This window comes from Rhamphochromis sp. 'chilingali', assembly GCF_963969265.1.
Source record: "Rhamphochromis sp. 'chilingali' genome assembly, chromosome: 3".
Taxonomy (NCBI): Eukaryota; Metazoa; Chordata; class Actinopteri; order Cichliformes; family Cichlidae; genus Rhamphochromis; species Rhamphochromis sp. 'chilingali'.
This window is the reverse complement of record NC_137931.1, coordinates 14,482,885-14,502,799: the sequence shown is the minus strand read 5'-3', so window position 1 is coordinate 14,502,799 and position 19,915 is coordinate 14,482,885. Positions and strand designations below refer to the sequence as shown.

The window sequence follows — 19,915 nt, the reverse complement described above, 5'->3', positions numbered from 1 at the left end:
CTCGTCAACAAGTTGGTTAAGTGAATAATACCCTCACGGGAAAATCGATATCTCTCTATGAGCACACTGTCGCGCTGAGCTAAAGGATCCTGTCTGTCCCGCAATATACGCTGAATTCTGAGGACTCTCCTTATCAATCTTGCACCTTCCGCAATGGGTTGCTCGCGTAAACGGACAGGATATGACTGCGACAGACTTCCCAAATCCACCTTCGCTTTTATAGCCGTGGTCTCTCATCTTGATTACACGAAGTAATTTACAATTACTACTCTGAAATATGAATTACATCTGTAATAATCACATACATGTAATAGAATGTTAATAGTACATTTCCCTTTTTTAGGGAATGACCTGTATGTATCTGTGTGACATCAATAAAAGGATCAAGTGCTGCATTATCTTTAGTTACATTGATGTTATTTATTTATGGTGAAACAGTGGTGGAATATCGCTGTTGCTTTCGTATAAATGAAGCGGACATACCTGCGTGGCCGCGATCTAATCCTGTTTACATAAAGTAAACCTGCTCCCCAGCAGGTTTACGCTTACGACTCTGTTGCTATGACAGCAAGTCCCGGATGGGCTTCGGGGAACCGAACGATCCAGGATCACGCAAAATCGTCAACAATCTAATCCAGCTAACTCACTTAGCGCGGTACGAAGAACAGGCCCCAGCTCTAATATCTGGCATAAAGCTAACACAGCATTTCATAAAAACAACATCAGACCAACATTCAAACATGGTGGTGGAAGTGTGATGGTCTGGGGCTCCTTTGCTGCTTTAGCACCTGAACGACGTATTCAGTTACTCTGCACGTTTGGACAACTTTTGTTGTCTCATATTAAAATTAGGTGACAAATATGCTAAAAACTAAGAAATGAAGATGGGGGTAAATACCGTTTTCCACCACTCTATCCTAGGTTCAGTCCAAGAATAACAACGTGACGCTGAAAATAAACACAATAGCTAGATTTTCATCTAAATTTCAGTTTACAAAGAGCACTCTTTGTCTGCTGTCTAAAGGATAAACAAAGAAAATGATCTTTGAGCTATGTTACAATGCCAAAGTCCTTTTAGTTAAATTACATACATGTGTTCACTGAAGCCGGTAATAATCAGATCTTGCCATGCTGCCAGCTTTTATTGGATGTGATGGGAAAGGGGCAGCTACGCAGCACTGTGTAGCTGGTGGCTGACAGCAGATGTCTCGTGGCCACAGAGGAACTCTGCTCTCAGATGAAAGTATGTTCTTGGGCTGTTTACGCAAGGTTGTTTGTTTCCATTCCCACTAATGTCTGCTGGGTGTTTATATTCTATGTATGTGCTCAGGTTGTTGTACCTGTTAGGTTATATTAGACTGGAGTGTATATAATCTTTCTACCATTTATTTTTCAGAGTTTAGTTGATGGGTTTGAGTCACTTAATTGAACGATATGTTTTCACAAAGCGCACAAAAGGGCCTTGTGAGAGTCTATACCCTTCATGCTTGATTGCAGTGATATAATATAGCCCCTACTCTTTTCCCACTGCTTGCTGCGGGTGTTTTCGAGGGCAAACAGACAAGCCGGCAGCTCAGCAGGGGTCTTGGATTACTGTGAAGAATCTGTCGGGTTGCCTCCCTCTTTAAGAGAAGGGATTCAGCTTTTTTTGCATGCACTGAAGCAGGAAATAATCGATCAGCTTTTAACCCGGCTGATCCTTCCCGTGCCTGCACTCAGACTGAACCTGGACCACGCTCTCATTTAACCCAATTAATCCCTCTTGAAGCTGCGTGCCCTCACTGTTAAGAGGATTAAACCAGGTATTGGAAATGCACCTGCGACATGTCCAGCTCACTTAGCGCACATCATTCAGTAGATGTAGTCTGCAGGAGAGCACTAGGTTGGACCACTTAACCAAGGTTGGCAAGCTGTTGGCTGAGCCACCAGAATAAAGTTTTTTTGGTTTTATAGTTGCTTTTGATTTGGAGAAAACCTTTTTTTAATACTTTTAGGTAGAAATTAAGAGTAGTTAGAGTAATTTTGAAAAAAATTCCTAGTATTTACACCTCTGAGTGTTAGCCACTAGTAGCCTCGGGTAATGCCTGTTTTCCTACAGAAAATGTTCCTGTGATCATAAACTGTATATAAAAGACAAATATAGCCACTGTGACTTCATCCATTGCTTTCTGAAGTCTCAACATTAACATTTTGGTTGCTGCCATGCTGGTTAAAGCCAGAGGTTGACCATATGGCCTGATTTAGACTTCTCTGAGGAATCTTTGTTGAGCCTATGATGTAACCAGCAAGTGGCTGATGTCATTGCAGGCATTTATGCATGTGCTGGTGCATTGTGTTAATTACCATGAGGTTGTGTCCTGGTGTTTTATATGCGGTGCTAGCCATGATAAAGACCAATATAATGCTGGGACTAATTTTCTTTCTGGGTTCCCACTCCTTGTTGTGGTAAGTTTTCCTCAGGGGCAAACATATTTATCCCTCAAGTTTTTCCACATCTTTGTATATTCAGTTATATCCATTCCGATAGTTTCAGCAATCTCCCTCCAGGAACCTGCAGACATTATTGAGTCCTTACATTGATGCTATGATTTTTATTCCTGTATTGTAATAGTTGCAGACTACGTCAACCCAACGTGTAGTTACATTTCTACATTCCTTCAAGGCACTGTTGCAGATCTTTTCCTGTTAGAAGGGAGTTCTTTTACTACACTGTTGCCAAGTGTTTGCAAATAGGGGATTTTTGGCTCATTGGAGTTCTCGCTCTTATAAGGTTGATCTTATAATATACAGGCCCTCTGAGGTGACTGTTGTATAGATTTAACATAGATTTTGACAACTACACGTAATAAAACATGTTTTGGCTATTTAGTTTGGTTTTTGGGTCTCTATAGTAGCCATAATGTGGAAACTGCATTTTGCTGTTTTTCCTAACACAAGTCCTGAATCGCTTTGGGTTTTTTGTACAGATTAGGCAAATGGGATGTAACATTTTGAGCTTTAAAAGTGCTTTTAGTCAAACTGTATTGAGTTTGGGCTACACCAAGCTAGCTGTTTCCACCTGATACTGTCTTTATAGTAAGCTACTCAGCTGGTGACTCCAGCATTAGCTTCTATAGGCATGACGAGTATCTCGTCTTAGACTCAGCAAGAAAGAGGGTGGGTTTATTTAAAATGTTAAACTGCTCCTTTCAAAAGTTGTGTTGACTTGTCATTTTAAAACTTTACCCAAGATCGATACTTTGATGTACTACTTGTTACTCAAATCCCTGCTTGTTGAGAAGAGCTCTGGGATTTTTCTTTTTACCTGTTAAGTCTGGCCAGTAAATATACTGGAAAGAACTGGTATTGATCTGTTGGAGGCAGAAATTACATCAAAAATTGGGGCTTATGGAAACCCTACTTCTTCTATGTGAGTCCATGACAGAATACTGCATGCATGGGTAATGCAGCAGGCTGGCAAGACTGCAGAGAGCCAGTTGAGGGAGGATTTGTCATCATGTGAGGATGATTCAGACATTTAAAAATGATTTACAGGATTAGCATATCCAGATATGCAGTTTTGCAGTCCTCAAAGTATTTTTAGGGATCAATGACAGTCAGACAAGGATGCATTCACACAGTCACAGATGTGCCGACACCATTCTCCTTCGAAATGGGTCACACTAGATGTTTAGAGTGTATTTTTGGAACCAGAAATGTGTGTGTGTGTGTGTGTGTGTGTGTGTGTGTGTGTGTGTGTGTGTGTGTGTGTGTGTGTGTGTGGTCCCCATTAAGTGTTAGATAGGGAGTGTAGTTTGTGCACTAAACCTGGCTAAGTGACTCCTCTGCCTGGAATTTTGAATGTGGAATAACAGGGAGACAGTTTGTTCAGTTTCTCATCACCTTCAAGCCGACTGGAGCCATAAATCAGCCATAAATCTTTGTGTTTGCGCTCCAAGCCACTGCTCAGAGTTTCAGTGCAGGTTTCGATCTAGAAACTTTTGCAGCTTCAGACTAGGGCTTGTCAACGTGGAAACAGTCTTATCACAAAAATTCTCATATCAGTTGATAATCGATCCATCAATATATGCTATGGTTTGCATAATTCCCCTATATATATATATATATATATATATATATATATATATATATATTAGGGGTGCAACGATACACAAAATTCACGGTTCGGTTTCACGGATACTTTGGTTTCACGGTGCGGTATTTTTTCGATACAAAAAAAATTGTTCATGCCTTTTTAATTTGTCATTTATTAAAATTATAAATATATATTTTAACTCAAAAGTACAGTTTTTAAATTTAATGTTGCTGAAACAACAAAGGGATAAAATAATAAATCTATCTGATCGAGAAATCACTCATCTTTGGAAAAGAGAGTTTATTACAGAGAAATATCTCTTTCCAAAATAAAAGCTATACTATACGCTTCTTCTGGGCTATATTCTCAGCAGCATATTAAACATATCAGGTCCCCATAAGGAGAATCATGTGCTAACGGCTGTCTAAATGACTCGGGTAAAGTTTGTAGCATGCGTGCTTGTTGTTTTTGTCTGCTTCCAGTAGGATGCTGTCGGAGTAAATGTGCAGTCATATTCATTGTGTTCCCACTAGTGCTGTCAGCGTTAATCTCATTGAAATGACGTTAACGCCGCAACACGGCAATTCTTTGTTCACGAGCTACCGCAGATCGCCCTGTGCCTGGGGCTGGACGACCAACACGTTAACGAGCTAACTGCGCTAACACCTAGTTCCCACCAATGTAACTGAGTATTGCGTGACACATCCAACATACTGTTTTACTTTAGTCCATGATGCGCTTACCTTCAGGGTCATACGTAACATGAAAACCAAAATAGTTCCAAGGCTGCACTGTCGAGCGCAGATCCACTGAGCGCTCAACACAGACAGCATCGTCAGAAGGAAAGTTGATAAAATAAATGAAAAATTTAGTATTGTTCGATACATATGCATACTATATATATATATATATATATAGATATATTAGGGGTGTAACGATATTCGTATCGATATTGAACCGTTCGATACAGTGCTTTCGGTTCGGTACGCATATGTATCGAACAATACAACATTTGTAATTTATTTTATCAACTTTCCTTCTGACGATGCTGTCTGTGTGGAGCGCTCAGTGAATCTGCGTTTGACTACTCCGCTGAGGCTGCACTGTCGAGCGCAGATCCACTGAGCGCTCAACACAGACAGCATAGTCAGAAGGAAGAGCACAGGGCAAGCTAGCGAGACAGAAGTTAAGCTCTCCTTGCAACATGGACCTCCCCCACTCTCATTCAGATCTGGCGTTTGGAATTATTTTGGTTTTCATGTGACGTATGACCCTGAAGGTAAGCGAGTCATGGACTAAAGTAAAACAGTATGTTGGATGTGCCATGCAATGCTCAATTACATGGGTGGGAACTAGTGTGTTAGCGCAGTTAGCTCGTTAACGTGTTGGCCGTCTAGCCCCATGCACGGGGCGATCGGCGGTAGCTCGTTAACGGAGATTTGCCGTGTTGTGGCGTTAAGGTCATTTCAACGAGATTAACCTGAAAGCACTAGTGGGAACACAACGAATATGACTGCACATTTACGCCGACATCATCCTAGTGCAAAGACAAAAACAACAAGCATGCTACTAACTTTAGCCGAGTCATTTAGACAGCTGTTAGCACATGATTCTCCTTATGCTGCTGAGAATATAGCCCAGAAGAAGCGGATAGTATAGCTTTTATTTTGGAAAGAGACATTTCTCTGTAATAAACTCTCTTTTCCAAAGATGAGTGATTCCTCAATCAGATACAGCGCTCGCAAAATCGCTAGCCCGACGTCCTGGGCCTAGCGATTTTTTTCAGACGGGCTACCCTGCCCGTCGGGCTATTGTAGGAAGGAAAAATATATGTCAATGCTTTTGCATTCTTTCAGAAATGTAGCTGGGTAATTATGTCATTGGCATCGGTGAGCCACTGTCAATATGTGACATATTGAAATCGCGTTTGAATTTGCGCTTGTTTTTTTGCTTTCACTTTGCAATCGTGCGAACTGTGTATAGAGAGCGACAGCACTGATCTGTGAGTGATGATAATTTGTGCACCAATTCCTCTGACATCGTCTTATTAATCGTTAGCTTACTATGCAAACATGACAAGTGAAATCTCCCGCAGCAAGCTTAAACATGTGAGAGGTTGATCGCGCAGAGAATCGCTGAGCTTATGTGAGTCCGTGTGTAAAAGCAGCAGGATATATATTTTAGTTCTGCTGAGCCAAATAAGACAGGTCAGGGTGAAGAAGTGACAGCCAAAGAAAAGCTTACCACAAAACGGAGAAGTTATGACAAATGAGACTATAAGGCAAAAAGAAAGTGCAGCTTTATGGCTTCATGGACAAAATAATTTCTGTGGCTGCGATATGACGAGCTAAATAACCAGGGCTGCACATAAGTGGTCCGCAGGTGCGCATTCGCTGTCAAAATAAAAAACACGCACAAGGGTTAGGGTTAAATTTAAAAACTGTACTTTTGAGTTAAAATATATATTTATAACCTTGTTGATCCGGGCGACGTCCGAGCCGGCATGCCTTCATATTTATCTGTCTCGCTCATGTCTGCGGTAGGCTTGCTTAGCATAGGGGGTCTAGCCTTAGGACCCTTACTGGATACAGACGCCCCAGGCAGGAATCGAACTTGCAATCCTCTGTTCCAAAGGCGTGTAGTCTAACCACTACGCTACTGACCAACCTGTGCACTGCCTGGATTGATTACAAGAAGGCCTATGACTCAATGCCCCACAGCTGGATACTGGAATGCCTAGAATTGTACAAGATCAATGGGACCCTAAGAGCCTTCATCAGGAACTCAATGGGGATGTGGCGTACAACACTAGAGGCCAACTCCAAGCCCATAGCACAAGTCACCATCAAGTGCGGGATCTACCAAGGAGATGCTCTGTCCCCACTGCTGTTCTGCATAGGCCTGAACCCCCTCAGTGAGATCATTAACAAGACTGGCTACGGATACCGACTACGGAACGGAGCAGTTGTCAGCCACCTCCTGTACATGGATGACATCAAGCTGTATGCCAAGAGTGAACGAGACATCGATTCACTGATCCACACTACCAGGCTATACAGCAATGACATTGGAATGTCGTTCGGACTGGAGAAGTGTAGTCGGATGGTAACAAAGAGAGGGAAGGTAGTCAGAACTGAGGGGATTGAACTACCAGAAGGCAACATTGCAGACATAGAGGACAGTTACAAGTACTTGGGGATCCCGCAGGCGAATGGGAACCATGAAGAGGCCACTAGAAAAGCTGCAACCACCAAGTACCTGCAGAGGGTCAGGCAAGTCCTGAGGAGTCAGCTGAATGGTAAGAACAAGATCCGGGCCATCAACACGTACGCCCTGCCCGTGATCAGGTACCCTGCTGGGGTAATAGGCTGGCCAAAGGAGGAGATAGAAGCCACTGACATAAAGACAAGAAAGCTCCTTACCATGCATGGAGGGTTTCACCCCAAGTCCAGCACCCTGAGGCTGTACGCTAAGCGGAAGGAAGGGGGCCGGGGACTGGTGAGTGTCAGCACCACAGTCCAGGATGAGACAACGAACATCCAAGAATACATTGGGAAGATGGCCCCAACTGACCGAGTGCTCAGTGAATACCTCAGGCAGCAGAAACCCAAGAAAGAGGAGGGAGACGAGGAACCATCATGGAAGGACAGGCCCCTGCACGGTATGTACCACCGGCAGATAGAGGAGGTGGCTGATATCCAGAAATCCTACCAGTGGCTGGACAAAGCTGGACTGAAAGACAGCACAGAGGCACTAATCATGGCAGCACAAGAACAAGCTCTGAGCACAAGATCCATAGAGGCTGGGGTCTATCACACCAGGCAAGACCCCAGGTGCAGGCTGTGTAAAGATGCCCCAGAGACAATCCAGCACATAACAGCAGGGTGCAAGATGCTAGCAGGCAAGGCATACATGGAACGCCATAACCAAGTGGCCGGCATAGTGTACAGGAACATCTGTGCCGAGTATAACCTGGAAGTCCCGAGGTCAAAATGGGAGATGCCCCCAAGGGTGGTGGAGAATGACCGAGCTAAGATCCTGTGGGACTTCCAGATACAGACGGACAAAATGGTGGTGGCTAACCAACCGGACATAGTGGTGGTAGACAAACAGAAGAAGACGGCCGTAGTGATCGATGTAGCGGTTCCGAATGACAGCAATATCAGGAAGAAGGAACACGAGAAGCTGGAGAAATACCAAGGGCTCAGAGAAGAGCTCGAGAGGATGTGGAGGGTGAAGGTAACGGTGGTCCCCGTGGTAATCTGAGCACTAGGTGCGGTGACTCCCAAGCTAGGCGAGTGGCTCCAGCAGATCCCGGGAACAACATCGGAGATCTCTGTCCAGAAGAGCGCAGTCCTGGGAACAGCTAAGATACTGCGCAGGACCCTCAAGCTCCCAGGCCTCTGGTAGAGGACCCGAGCTTGAAGGATAAAACCGCCCGCAGGGGCGTGCTGGGTGTTTGTTTATGGCATTGTCTTAGATGATGCTTGGTGTTACAGTTTGTCCCCCACCAAGTTCGGTAACACTGTTGCTCGAGTTCATTAACATTTTCTGTTGTCAGTTTTTCTTTGAACCCTCTCGCACTCCTAACATGTGTGTGTGACTGCAGTACCTCAAACGTTAGTGCATGTGCTGCTGCCAGCAACTCCTCCTACGCTCCGTGCATCAACCTAACGTGATGTGGCTTCTGTTTTATTCCAACCACCTAATTGGTTTGGTGTCTGTCAAAATATGGATGGATTGAGTTCTACTGACTTTATATTGACCATGTCTCATACTTCAATTGAGGGGAAGTAATTTTGAAGTTAGTGTCTTTATTGTTTAATAAAACCATTCCAGGACACAGCTAGGATATGGTATGGAAGCCTGGATGGATGCAATTATTCAGAATCAAAAATATTTCTCATGGTTCACCATAACCAAAGCACCACATCACTTGTTATGTTATTTGAGGCTGGTGTCACATTAATATCAGCCAAGAGTTAATATAAGCTATTAGAGCAGGGCGATATGGCCAAAAATATTTATCACGATATATATTTGAAAATTTGCGATAACGATATAACCGACGATATAATTGATGCGAGACAAAATACAACTCCACAACATTACTAGCGCAAAAAGACAACCTTCCATTTATTTTCACTTAAACAAGAAGCTGGTTTTTATGTACATTAAAGCTTTATAAAAATGTAACAGTGCAAATGCAAATTCCTTGCTGAAAGTTTAACCAAAAGGCATTTCCAGTAGAAATGGGCTGACACATCCTGAGCATAACCATGTATAATATCCACTGAAGTTAAAAAGAGGTGCTTTGCAACATTAAACTGCAGTGTGCAGTACGTATTTTTCGGACCATAAGGTGCACAGGATTATAAGGCACATTAAGCGAAACAAAGCAGTCAGATAAATCAAACTTTATTAAACTCATTCTTCTTGCTTCCTCCACTTCTGTACCATTGATTCATTAATGTTGAATTCTCTGGCAGCTGCTCTATTCCCATGTTGTTGCAGTATATTAATGACTAACCTCGTATTGTGGATGGATTATCTCAGTTGTTCTCCTGACTGAAGTTTGGTCCGTTTACAGCATCCTGCCATGCGATTGCATTTGTCTCTAACCATGAAGAACCTTCACGTTAACTTTTATAAGTGGAAAAGTGTTAGTGTTCGTCCTCCAGCTTCACTGTTTATGTTATGCTAACATAGCTGTGTCGCTAGCGATCACGTAGCACATCATTATATACCAGCTAGCCCAACTTCAGTAACCCTACAAACGTCACTGCTGTTTAGTTTCCTGTCTTCATTTATGTTGGAAGTGATAGCAGAGCTGTACGTTTGATTTTTTTCAGAAATCTCTCAGTCAGAACATGCAATATCATGCTTAGGTAACTAGCGAAACTAGCGAGCTAACTTCCGCTAGCTTCCTGCTAACTTCTAACTCCGTTAAATGTAATAACTTTTGTTTTCATGGATGCCTGGAAGTTAAACTTTATAGTTACACCTGGTAAAGCAGCAATGCTGATCGTTTTATTAAAGATGAAAGAATTTAGACAGTTTTTAACTCTAAGTGATGCTGCAGTGTTGTTTGACCTGAAGCATATGGAGTTTAGGACCCAGATTACTCCCAGATTTAAGAGCATCTTAGTCCGACAAATACGACAATAACGACGGCCCGCTTGCATGTTCTGCAAAAAAATGTGCTTTGTTGTGTATCTGACGGACAAACACCAAACCAGTTCCACATCACGGAAGTTGCACCATTTTTACAAACCAATTCTGGTTCATCTGTTTCACTCAACAATCGGCCATGTGCGTATGAAAACAAAGGCACTGCGCATGCGCGTTTTACTCCCATTCTATCGCTATATTTCATTTTCCTATCGTTGCCTAACATTATACCGGTATTACCGTGAACGGTATAATATGGCCCAGCCCTACCAGATATAATGAAAAATTTATAACATTACAAAAAGTTCAGCTTTTTTTTCAAATCAATCAAATAACCCTTTCCAAATTTCTCATCCATTTCTTTATATTGTGCTTTCTGGGAGCTTTTAGTCTACTTCACTTTGTCAGACAGGTTCTAATTAAGTGATTTCTTGATTCAACAGGTCTGGCAGTAAACAGGCCTGGGTGTGGCTTGTGAAATTGAACTCAGCTTCCCAAAAACTGTGGTTAATATTAATAAGCAAAGCAATTACACAGGACCAGCTAGGCTTGGATAGCTTTTTTTCCTTTAATAAATGAAATCATCATTTATTCACTCTGGTTATATTTATCAAATATTAAAATTAGTTTGATTACGTGAAACATACATGAAAAAAAAGAATAAGAGAAATCAAGAAGAGGACAAGTGAGACCACCCAGTTTTTAAGCGAGGGTTCTTCTGACTGGCTATGGTTTGAAAACTGTGATTTCAACAGCACATGGGTGAAGCTGTTGATTCACAACCAGAGCTGCGTGCCAGAGGCGATCATATCAGGGATAGCTGCTCTAACCGACATTGTACAGATCCAAGAGAAGACAAAAAATGTACAAAACAGTCTGAAGCCTGAGCTTTTGTTGCATTAGGATTCACGTTTTATGAACATAACATGGTAAAGGTATGCTGACTAATAAGGGGAAGCATAATAGATTCACTTTAAAAAAAATGCATATTATGTATTTTAATGAGAATGTTGTGGTTTGGAAGGCTAAGATAACTTCCAGGGAAAGTACTACAATGAATATGTAATAGTTATAATAGCAGACGTGCAACACGAGCCACAGTGAATATCTTCCAGCCATTGTAAGACGATGCTTATGGACTGATGGACGTTTGTTCGTGGTGCAACAAATCTAAAATCCAGAATGCAAACTGTGACTCAAAACATCTGGAATACTGTCTGCATCTTGCTCTGTAGCAGGCATGCCATCGTTAATGTCCGGTTAAATTATGCTAGTCTGCTGAAAGATGTAATATTTAAAGATGTAATTTATTTTTTGTATATGATAAAATTATCAGTGGTAAAAAGACTGATGATCTTCCAGATGAAGATCATCAGCTGTACTAATAATTTCATAGTGATCTGAAATAAGGTGAAATAAATGGAACTCTCTTAGCTTTAATATGTCATAAACTGGTAGGATCATAAGAAAAGAGGAGTAGACTGATTATAGCAATGAAGTAAGTAAACTATACAAACATGTTACGTGTTAATTCTCATACAAATGCCATCACATATCCTGTGCCTTTTCACAAACTAGAGTTCACTTAGAATAGAACTAAGGGTCCCCGAAAAGGTCATTTTCAGTCTGGGTGTCTAGTCCTGAGCAGACCTGACTGACAGCTTCACAGCAACCAGCCTGAAAGAAAAATATGTGATGTTTTAATACATCAAATTGGAAGCACTTAGTAGTTACAGCTGCATCTTGAGGGGATTAACAATTATTTGTGAGACTGACATTTGTGAAGCTGTTTACGGAAACTCCAGGAAGCACACAGCTCACTCACAACCTACCAAATTACTGGTCCCATAGCACACAATGAACTTTTACAGCAACAGACGAAGAGACATGCAGCCTGTACAGAACCTGTTGTTTTCATGCGGGCCGAAGTCACTGAACCAACAAGGTGATTTGCTGCAAGCTGATTTCCTCCTCAACCACGAAGGCATGCTCATTATACGAGTAGGAGCCAAGTTAGAGGCAGAAATGGCACTTTCCAGTGTTGAACAGCAAATTAGGCATTTAATGAAGCAGCCAAGATTATCTATCGTGTTTTCATTCAAAACCTCCTTTCAGGCAGCCTGCTTATCCGTTCTTCCCCTTTACAGAGCAGGAGTGCAAAGCTCTGTGGATCATTCACACCCAGCGCTGATTAATCCTGAAATCCCACAGCCTTTTATGGCAAATCTTTGATTCCTGCACTGTTTCAACCCTAATTTTATACTCAGTAACACTCACTTTGCTTTAAAACAACAAAACCCAACTGAACCACAAGTTTAAAAGGTCGAATGTTCCCGGCATATTGGATGAAATGATTAGGGCCAAATCTGTAGTGAACATCTCATCTCTGAGTGATGCAGGTTTGAGGAAATATACTCAGGATGCACAGAAGTATTGACCAAGTATCAGTATTTGATGCGGGTAGAGAGGTATTTACTGATAACAGAGGTTTATGTGTTGCTCCTCATCAATGTTGTGCTTGATAAAGGTCAAAAAAATGATGTGATGACGCGCTGACAGACTTTCTAACAGGTGGATGAACATCTCCATCAGCCCAGACTGTCACAATTTGTGCATCCCTATAAGACGTTATTAAGAGCTAATTATGTATGAGCCCCGTGTTTAATCAGTTCTTCAGCATGTGATGGCCTTAGTGCTAAACTGGGGATTATCACTTAGTTATAAAATAACTGGATAACCTGACTTTTGACATAATCTCTACACAAAGATGTTTTTGTCATTCATTACAATACAAATTAGCATGCTCAGTTGCTCCCCAACATCAGCACGCAGCTCATTCCTTCTCCCTCGCCGCCCTGCTCCATAGCCACAAGGCCCTCGCAGCACTGCCTCTATTACCACCATGATAAAACATCTCCCTTCGCTGTAATAAGACCCAAGCAGCTCCCAGTTCAAAGTACCGACTTCACTTCACTTGGAGAGAAGGCAGCTCAATGACGGCTGCAGTCATGAGGCGTGCCGGGACACGAGGGAAGCATGTCGCAGTGGAAGTCTGGCCCCGGTCACAAGCTCGCTGTGTTGTCATCTATGACTGAGCAAATGAGGGCCATTAATTCTGTGGAATTCAATCAACATCCCCAAGTGTCATGAAAGTGAAGCCCAGAGAAAACCACTGAGATGAAAACAGAGCCAGAGAACCAGCAGCAGACACTTACAGACTCCACGAGCATTTCATATTTGGAATCTGAGGATTTCTGACTTCACACTTTTTCAACGTGCACATTTCACGCTGCTGCAGAGTGGCAGGCTCACTGACACCGACTCCACACCTTATGCTTGATTCACAGCTGGCCTTTACCTGTTGCAGTTTTGTGCCGGTGTTACTAGGCAACCGCAATGAGCTGGTCCTCGGTGGTCAGTCAATAAACTGACTTCTGATGAACGCAATAGCTACAGTCAGATTATCTAGTTGATATGAAGCTCCTGGTTTATACAATAGGGCTGGGCAATATGCCCTCAAACAAAATCGTGATTAATGGAACATTTTACAGATTGGTGGTATTAGCTTTCGATTCACTTTTGACTCTATTCAATTCAATTTTATTTATACAACACCAAATCACAACATCAGTTGCCTCAAGGCGCTTTATATTGTAAGGTAGACCCTACAATCATACATACAGAGAAAGGTCCAACAATCATATGACCCCCTATGAGCAAGCACTTCGGCGACAGTGGGAAGAAAAAACTTCCTTTCAACAGGAAGAAACCTCCAGCAGAACCAGGCTCAGGGAGGGGCGGGGCCATCTGCCGTGACCAGTTGGGGTGAGAGAAGGAAGACATGATAAAGACATGCTGTGGGAATGAATGAAGTGCCCAATCCTACTTTAAAAGAATTTTTAAAAACTATTTACATCTTGAATTACACAAATTAGCTACTGGCAACTGCTCCCTCCTTTTTAACAGGAAGCAGCCCTTTTAAAAAAAATTCTGTTTTCAAAGTGCTTCCCTACATTAATATGCCAGTCAAAAAAAAAAAGTTTCAATAGGTTATGAAGGAGTAGTGAACTTCTTCGTTTTATCCTGTCAAAGCAAAATAATTCCCATTATGCAGAATGAAAATCAGATGTTCTGCTAATCTTCGGAAACGCAAGCCTCACTGATGTGAGACTTTAAATATATCCAATTTAGGATCCTCTTCAACCCCATTTTGTCTCACACTTTAAAGAAGCTGTTGTAAACGAGAACAGTCACTACAAAAGGCGTTTCTGTTTACACTTCATCTGGTTACCTGTGTATCTGACGTTGCTCCAGGACAATCGTTTAAACTGATCAGTTACCTCTTTGTGATGTCATGGCTTTGTAAGACAAGGGGGAAAAAAGACCACACATATGAGAGGTTTGCCTTCAGGGCTTTCAGTCAGCAAGATAAGCAAGATAAGCTTTTCAAAACATGGTTATCATTGCGAAAGGGACTAATTTGACACAAACCATAAGCTTTCCCCAAAACTCACCGAGTCGTTTAGAGGTCTCATAAATAACTACAGTATTTTCTTTGGTTTGTTTTCTTCCAGGCAGAATAGTGACAATAAGTCTCAAAATGTCACTATGAATTATTAACTACATTTTAAATATTTTATTATTTCAACCACTGGACATGTGAAAATGCCAGCATACTTTAAAAAAAATCATTTCACAATCATTATTGTTGTACTAAAAGCAGTAGAAAAGTAAAAAGAATTAAAAAAAAATCACTCCACCTTCACATGAACGACATAAATTAACATGATTACACAAATCTTATTTTTCTTAGAGAAAGCCCTGTTTCCTCTATGATTCTACTTGAACAGCTCGTGTAACTATTTAAATAGAAGCTATTCAGCACATCACATTATACTGCAGCAGTGCATGTAAAGTGGCTGAGCCTCTTGTTTATCAGAACCACCCCAGCAATGTAAGGAATTCTGCAGAGCTCACTGATTTCTAACCAGCTAATGCAATGCCTAGAGTTCATGGTTATTTTACAGAAGTAATTCTGATGTCAAGCTTAAGAATTAGGTCCAAATATGCTGTATACACAGACGCACTGTCAAACACACATTTTACATATGACAGACAGACCATTGATAAGCTTTGAGGAAACCAGAGACACTGTTCTAGAGCAGGAAATGAAAAAGAATCCATGTGCACTGTGAATATAAAGTCCTTATGATGATGAGGGTCTTACATAATTTATGGAGAGGAAGCTGTTGTCACAATGTAATGTCGGTCAGGGATCTCACTGCATCACTCATGCAGCTTTTATTTAGACAGATTTCAGAAACTGTGTGAAAACATCAGCCTTTATATGACTGACTGTAATTATATATAAAACTTTTTTATTAAGGCTAACCAAGTGGTTAGTCGTTTAACAAGTACTTCAGCAAGTCTAAGTGCCACAAATCTGTTGTTCTGCTCCGTTTTGTATCATTTATTACAGTTTGCAGTCTTTGGCTCATAGTAATGAGCTTTCTTTTTTTTTTTTTTTATTACAGCAGCTGATAATTAGATGCTACCCTGTCTAAACTAACATGGCAAAGGATGGCAGGGCTCGCAAAATCGCTAGCCCGACGTCCCGGGGCTAGCGATTTTTCCAGTCGGGCTACCAAAATCTATCTCTGCCCTGCCCGTCGGGCTATTGTAGGAAGGAAAAATATATGCCAATGCTTTTGCATTCTTTCAGAAATGTAGCTGGGTAATTATGTCATTGGCATCGGTGAGCCACTGTCAATATGTGACATATTGAAATCGCGTTTGAATTTGCGCTTGTTTTTTGCTTTCACTTTGCAATCGCGCGAACTGTGTATAGAGAGCGACAGTACTGATTGGTGAGTGATGATAATTTGCGCACCAATTCCTCTGACATCGTCTTATCAATCGTTAGCTTACTATGCAAACATGACAAGTGAAATCTCCCGCAGCAAGCTTAAACATATGAGAGGTTGATTGAGCAGAGAATCGCTGACCGTTATGTGTGTGTATGTAAAAGCAGCAGGATATATATTTTAGTTCTGCTGAGCCAAATAAGACAGGTCAGGGTGAAGAAGTGACAGCCAAAGAAAAGCTTACCACAAAACGGAAAAGTTATGACAAATCAGACTATAAGGCAAAAAGAAAGTGCAGCTTTATGGTTTCATGGACAAAAGAATTTCTGTGGCTGCAATATGACGAGCTAAATAACCAGGGCTGCACATAAGTGGTCCGCAGGTGCGCATTCGCTGTCAAAATAAAAAACGCGCACAAGATATGAAGTTGCAACGCGTGTTTGCATACATAAGATTTTCTGGAGGAGGACAGACATTTGTTTAGAACTCTTAAAGATGTCGAAGAAGCTCCTTTAAGCAATTACTTTGGTGTTCCTCCACCTCCAAAGAAATGTCAGGAGTCCGAACCACAAAAGAAGCGCGTATTCTCAGAAAAGTGGTTGCAGGAGGTGAGCTGGCTTCAAACAAATGATGAACGCACAGAGATGTGGTGCGGAATGTGCCGTGAAAATCCCACTCTAGCGGACAAAAACAGTGCTTTTTATATGGACGCAAACGCGCGTTGCAACTTCTTATCTGGTGCGCGTCGTTTATTTTGACAGGGAATGCGCACATGCGGACCACTTATGTGCACCCGTGTAAATAACATAATGTTCTGCCGGGTGTGTTGTTGGTTTTCTCTCGATTTCTGAGTCGACAAGCGCCTTTGTTACTGGGACCAGTCATTTTAAGAAAGGCCCCCATTAGAACCCATGAGAAATGCAAGAAATGCATTATTGCTCAGTCTGCAATATCTTTCCCAGAACAAACACCAATTGCAAATAACATACTAAAAATAAACCTGAAAAATCTGTTTAGAACAGCGTACTATGTTGCAAAGAGTGAACTACCACTGGCAAAATTTAGCAGTCTTTGCAAACTTCAAAAAGCAAATGGCCTCGATCTTGGTTCCACTTGTCTCTTACCCGTGACTTCAGCGGAAATTTCAAAGTCAGGATCTGACACAGACTGATTCATGTCCTACAGTTCTTACAAGTTCATAGAAATTTCTGTTCAATTAGAACCAAGTATTTGAGTTGATGATTGTAATTTTTATACAATGTTGTAATTTGTTTTTCAACATTTTTTTGATTAATGTTTTGTTTCCTTTACAATATTATACTTTAATGTGTAATATTGTAAAGGAAACAAAACAGGAAACAAAACATCAATCAAAAAATTGCTCTCTTTTTTTATTCGGGCTACTTACATTTATTTTGGGCTACCAAAAACTGAAGAGTCCCTGCCCGAAGGGCTACCAGGGATTTTGAAATTTTGAGAGCCCTGGATGGCCTGGTGTGTTTCACTGGAAATTAAAGTTTCTGTCAATCACACACTGGCCTGTAGACAGAGCAGGCAACCACTGATGATGAAAGCAGCTCAACAGAAACCATTACAGGTTATTAATTAGAAGTCACCTAACTTGCACGTGCCACATAAGCACCTGCTTAACTTAATTTAGACTTTTTTCCCCTCGTGGAGTATTTTAGCAAGTCACACACGAAAGCAAAAGCTACCTAGCCTAAGCCTACACGAGGGAAAGTGATACCATTTAGCTAAACAGAAGTCATGTTTCGGTTTGGTGGAGCTGCTGAGCAAGGTTACCCGCCCAACCTCTACCTGTGACCCGGCACGCAGGCGGACCTATAGTGGCAGGAAACTCCCCGGTTTTACCGTGGCCTCGGACGCCCCCCTCTTGCTCTCCCTAACCTCTGTAGCCCATATTTACGACGAGCTGAATACCCAAAGCGTGCTGCAGTGGTCACAGGCGGGCGAACTGGGTGTTTTTCGGTTTACTGGTTGCTTTTCGAGGCTTGAGGTGTCATTATGTATCCGTCCGCGACAACTCTGCCGCCGCAGGTTACAGTTAACAGCTGAGCTGCGGTGCACCAGCCGGGGTTATGCGGATCCAGCCATCCGTATGAAACATAGTTCACTTTTCTCTCTCTCTCAGTAGCTCTGGGAGTTTGTGTTTGAGAGAGCGACAGTAATAAATATGTATATCTACTCGATCCGAGACGATTAGAAACTCCAAACTGCGGCCAAATATGAACAAATACGGGTAACTTTCCGAGTGTGGATTTGTGCGTGGGTCTGACCGCAGTTTAAGGGTATTGAAATTAAGTTAAAAATATTTCCTTTCATACAGGTAGGAAAAAAGCAAGGGCGTGTTCCCAAGTCTTTCTCTAAAAACACACATTCAGCGGATAACTGCCTTTGTTGTCTGTATGGAAAAACAGGTAGGCACGCTAACACACATTTTTGTAGGCGACTGGAATCAAGACAGGACGTTATAGGCTATAAGACTGAGCTTCACACACTGCTGAGCCCGCACACTAACATCTGCAGAACACACATGGCCGACACAATCTCAGGTGTAATTAAATCATAACTCACCCTTTATCGCTGGGGATATCATTCCCGTGGTTGATAATTTATCCAGAGGTTATAAAATAGTTTGCCACACAGCACACGGTAAGCTACAGTAGGAAGCAGCCCTTGGTAACCGTAGGAATCACCCTGGCAGTCAGGAATTTCACAGGGGGCAGTGCTTCTCGGCGTGAGGGGGTGCAGTGCGGATACATGGCGCTAGGGGGGTGTCTTTGCCCCCAGTTTGCCACTGCAAAGATCACAGAAACACCGAATTAAAGTGAACCTGCTGCATAAGCCGTTTAATAATATATAAGATATGAAGGACCAGAAGAGTCGAAATAAAGCATTCGATAACGAACTGTGCAATAAAAAATGCCTTAGTAAATTCCTGGATAAGTAATGAAATGTTTCACCCACTGAAAACTGCGGTGTCCAGAGGGACTTAATGTTTGTAGAAAAAAAAAAGTGTTGTTAGCTGTTGAAATGGTCAGTAAAGCTGATGAAAACAGAAGGTTCTTGGAATATATGTGAAAATGACAACTTTCACACATGTTAGTTACATAACTGATGACAGATCATCCTCCTGAAATTCTTGTTTCCATTTTCTATTATTCTGTTTGGGATTAATTGGAAGTATAAAAACTAAGCATCACTTTACAGTGAATAATGAATCATTTTTAAAATGTGTAGTCATATTGGATTTTACAGCACAATGGATTAAAATCACCATTGTTTAACAAAGTGTAAAACACTTTATTGAGCATAAAGTGTAGAAAAGACTAAATGTAATGGGAACACATTATGCCAAAAACTTAAAAATTATCATTTACTCGTAGTCTTTGTTGCAGACTTTGTGTTGCCTTTTCCCATTTCTTGCTTTGGTCAACCACTGCTGTAGAAAGGAACCGATTTCTGGCTGATCTTGATGAGTGGTTCTTGCTGTTTTTCTCTTTCTCTGGAGTTGTTTCACAGAGTTGCTAAACACTGAGGTTTTTCTCCTTGTCAGGATTATAGTGCTGTGTGATACTGTGAATTTCAATATCCATCCAGTACCAAGTAAATACAGAGCAAGTATTGCCAATACTAATAATGATACTTTTACTTTAAAAAATACTTAATGATAAATAGCTAATACAACAAGACACACCTTTTCAGCTGTTCGTTAATAATTGGAGATAGTTCTGCCCACTTCTACAGGATTAAGCCATCACAGGATTAAGCTTGTAGGTAAGCC

At 41.6% G+C, this 19,915-nt stretch overlaps 1 protein-coding gene across 2 annotated transcripts in view; it reads right to left on the bottom strand.

The window, feature by feature from the left end:
- The window catches only part of LOC308394209 (vang-like protein 1), a 70,861-nt gene extending 51,999 nt beyond the window's left edge, over positions 1-18,862 (bottom strand). For both annotated transcript variants that reach the window (XM_080878433.1, XM_080878434.1), the window contains exon 1: positions 18,706-18,862. The gene's annotated coding sequence lies outside the window, so the exon portion shown is untranslated. The remainder of the gene's footprint in view (positions 1-18,705) is intronic.
- Between the last annotated feature and the right edge of the window lie 1,053 nt (positions 18,863-19,915).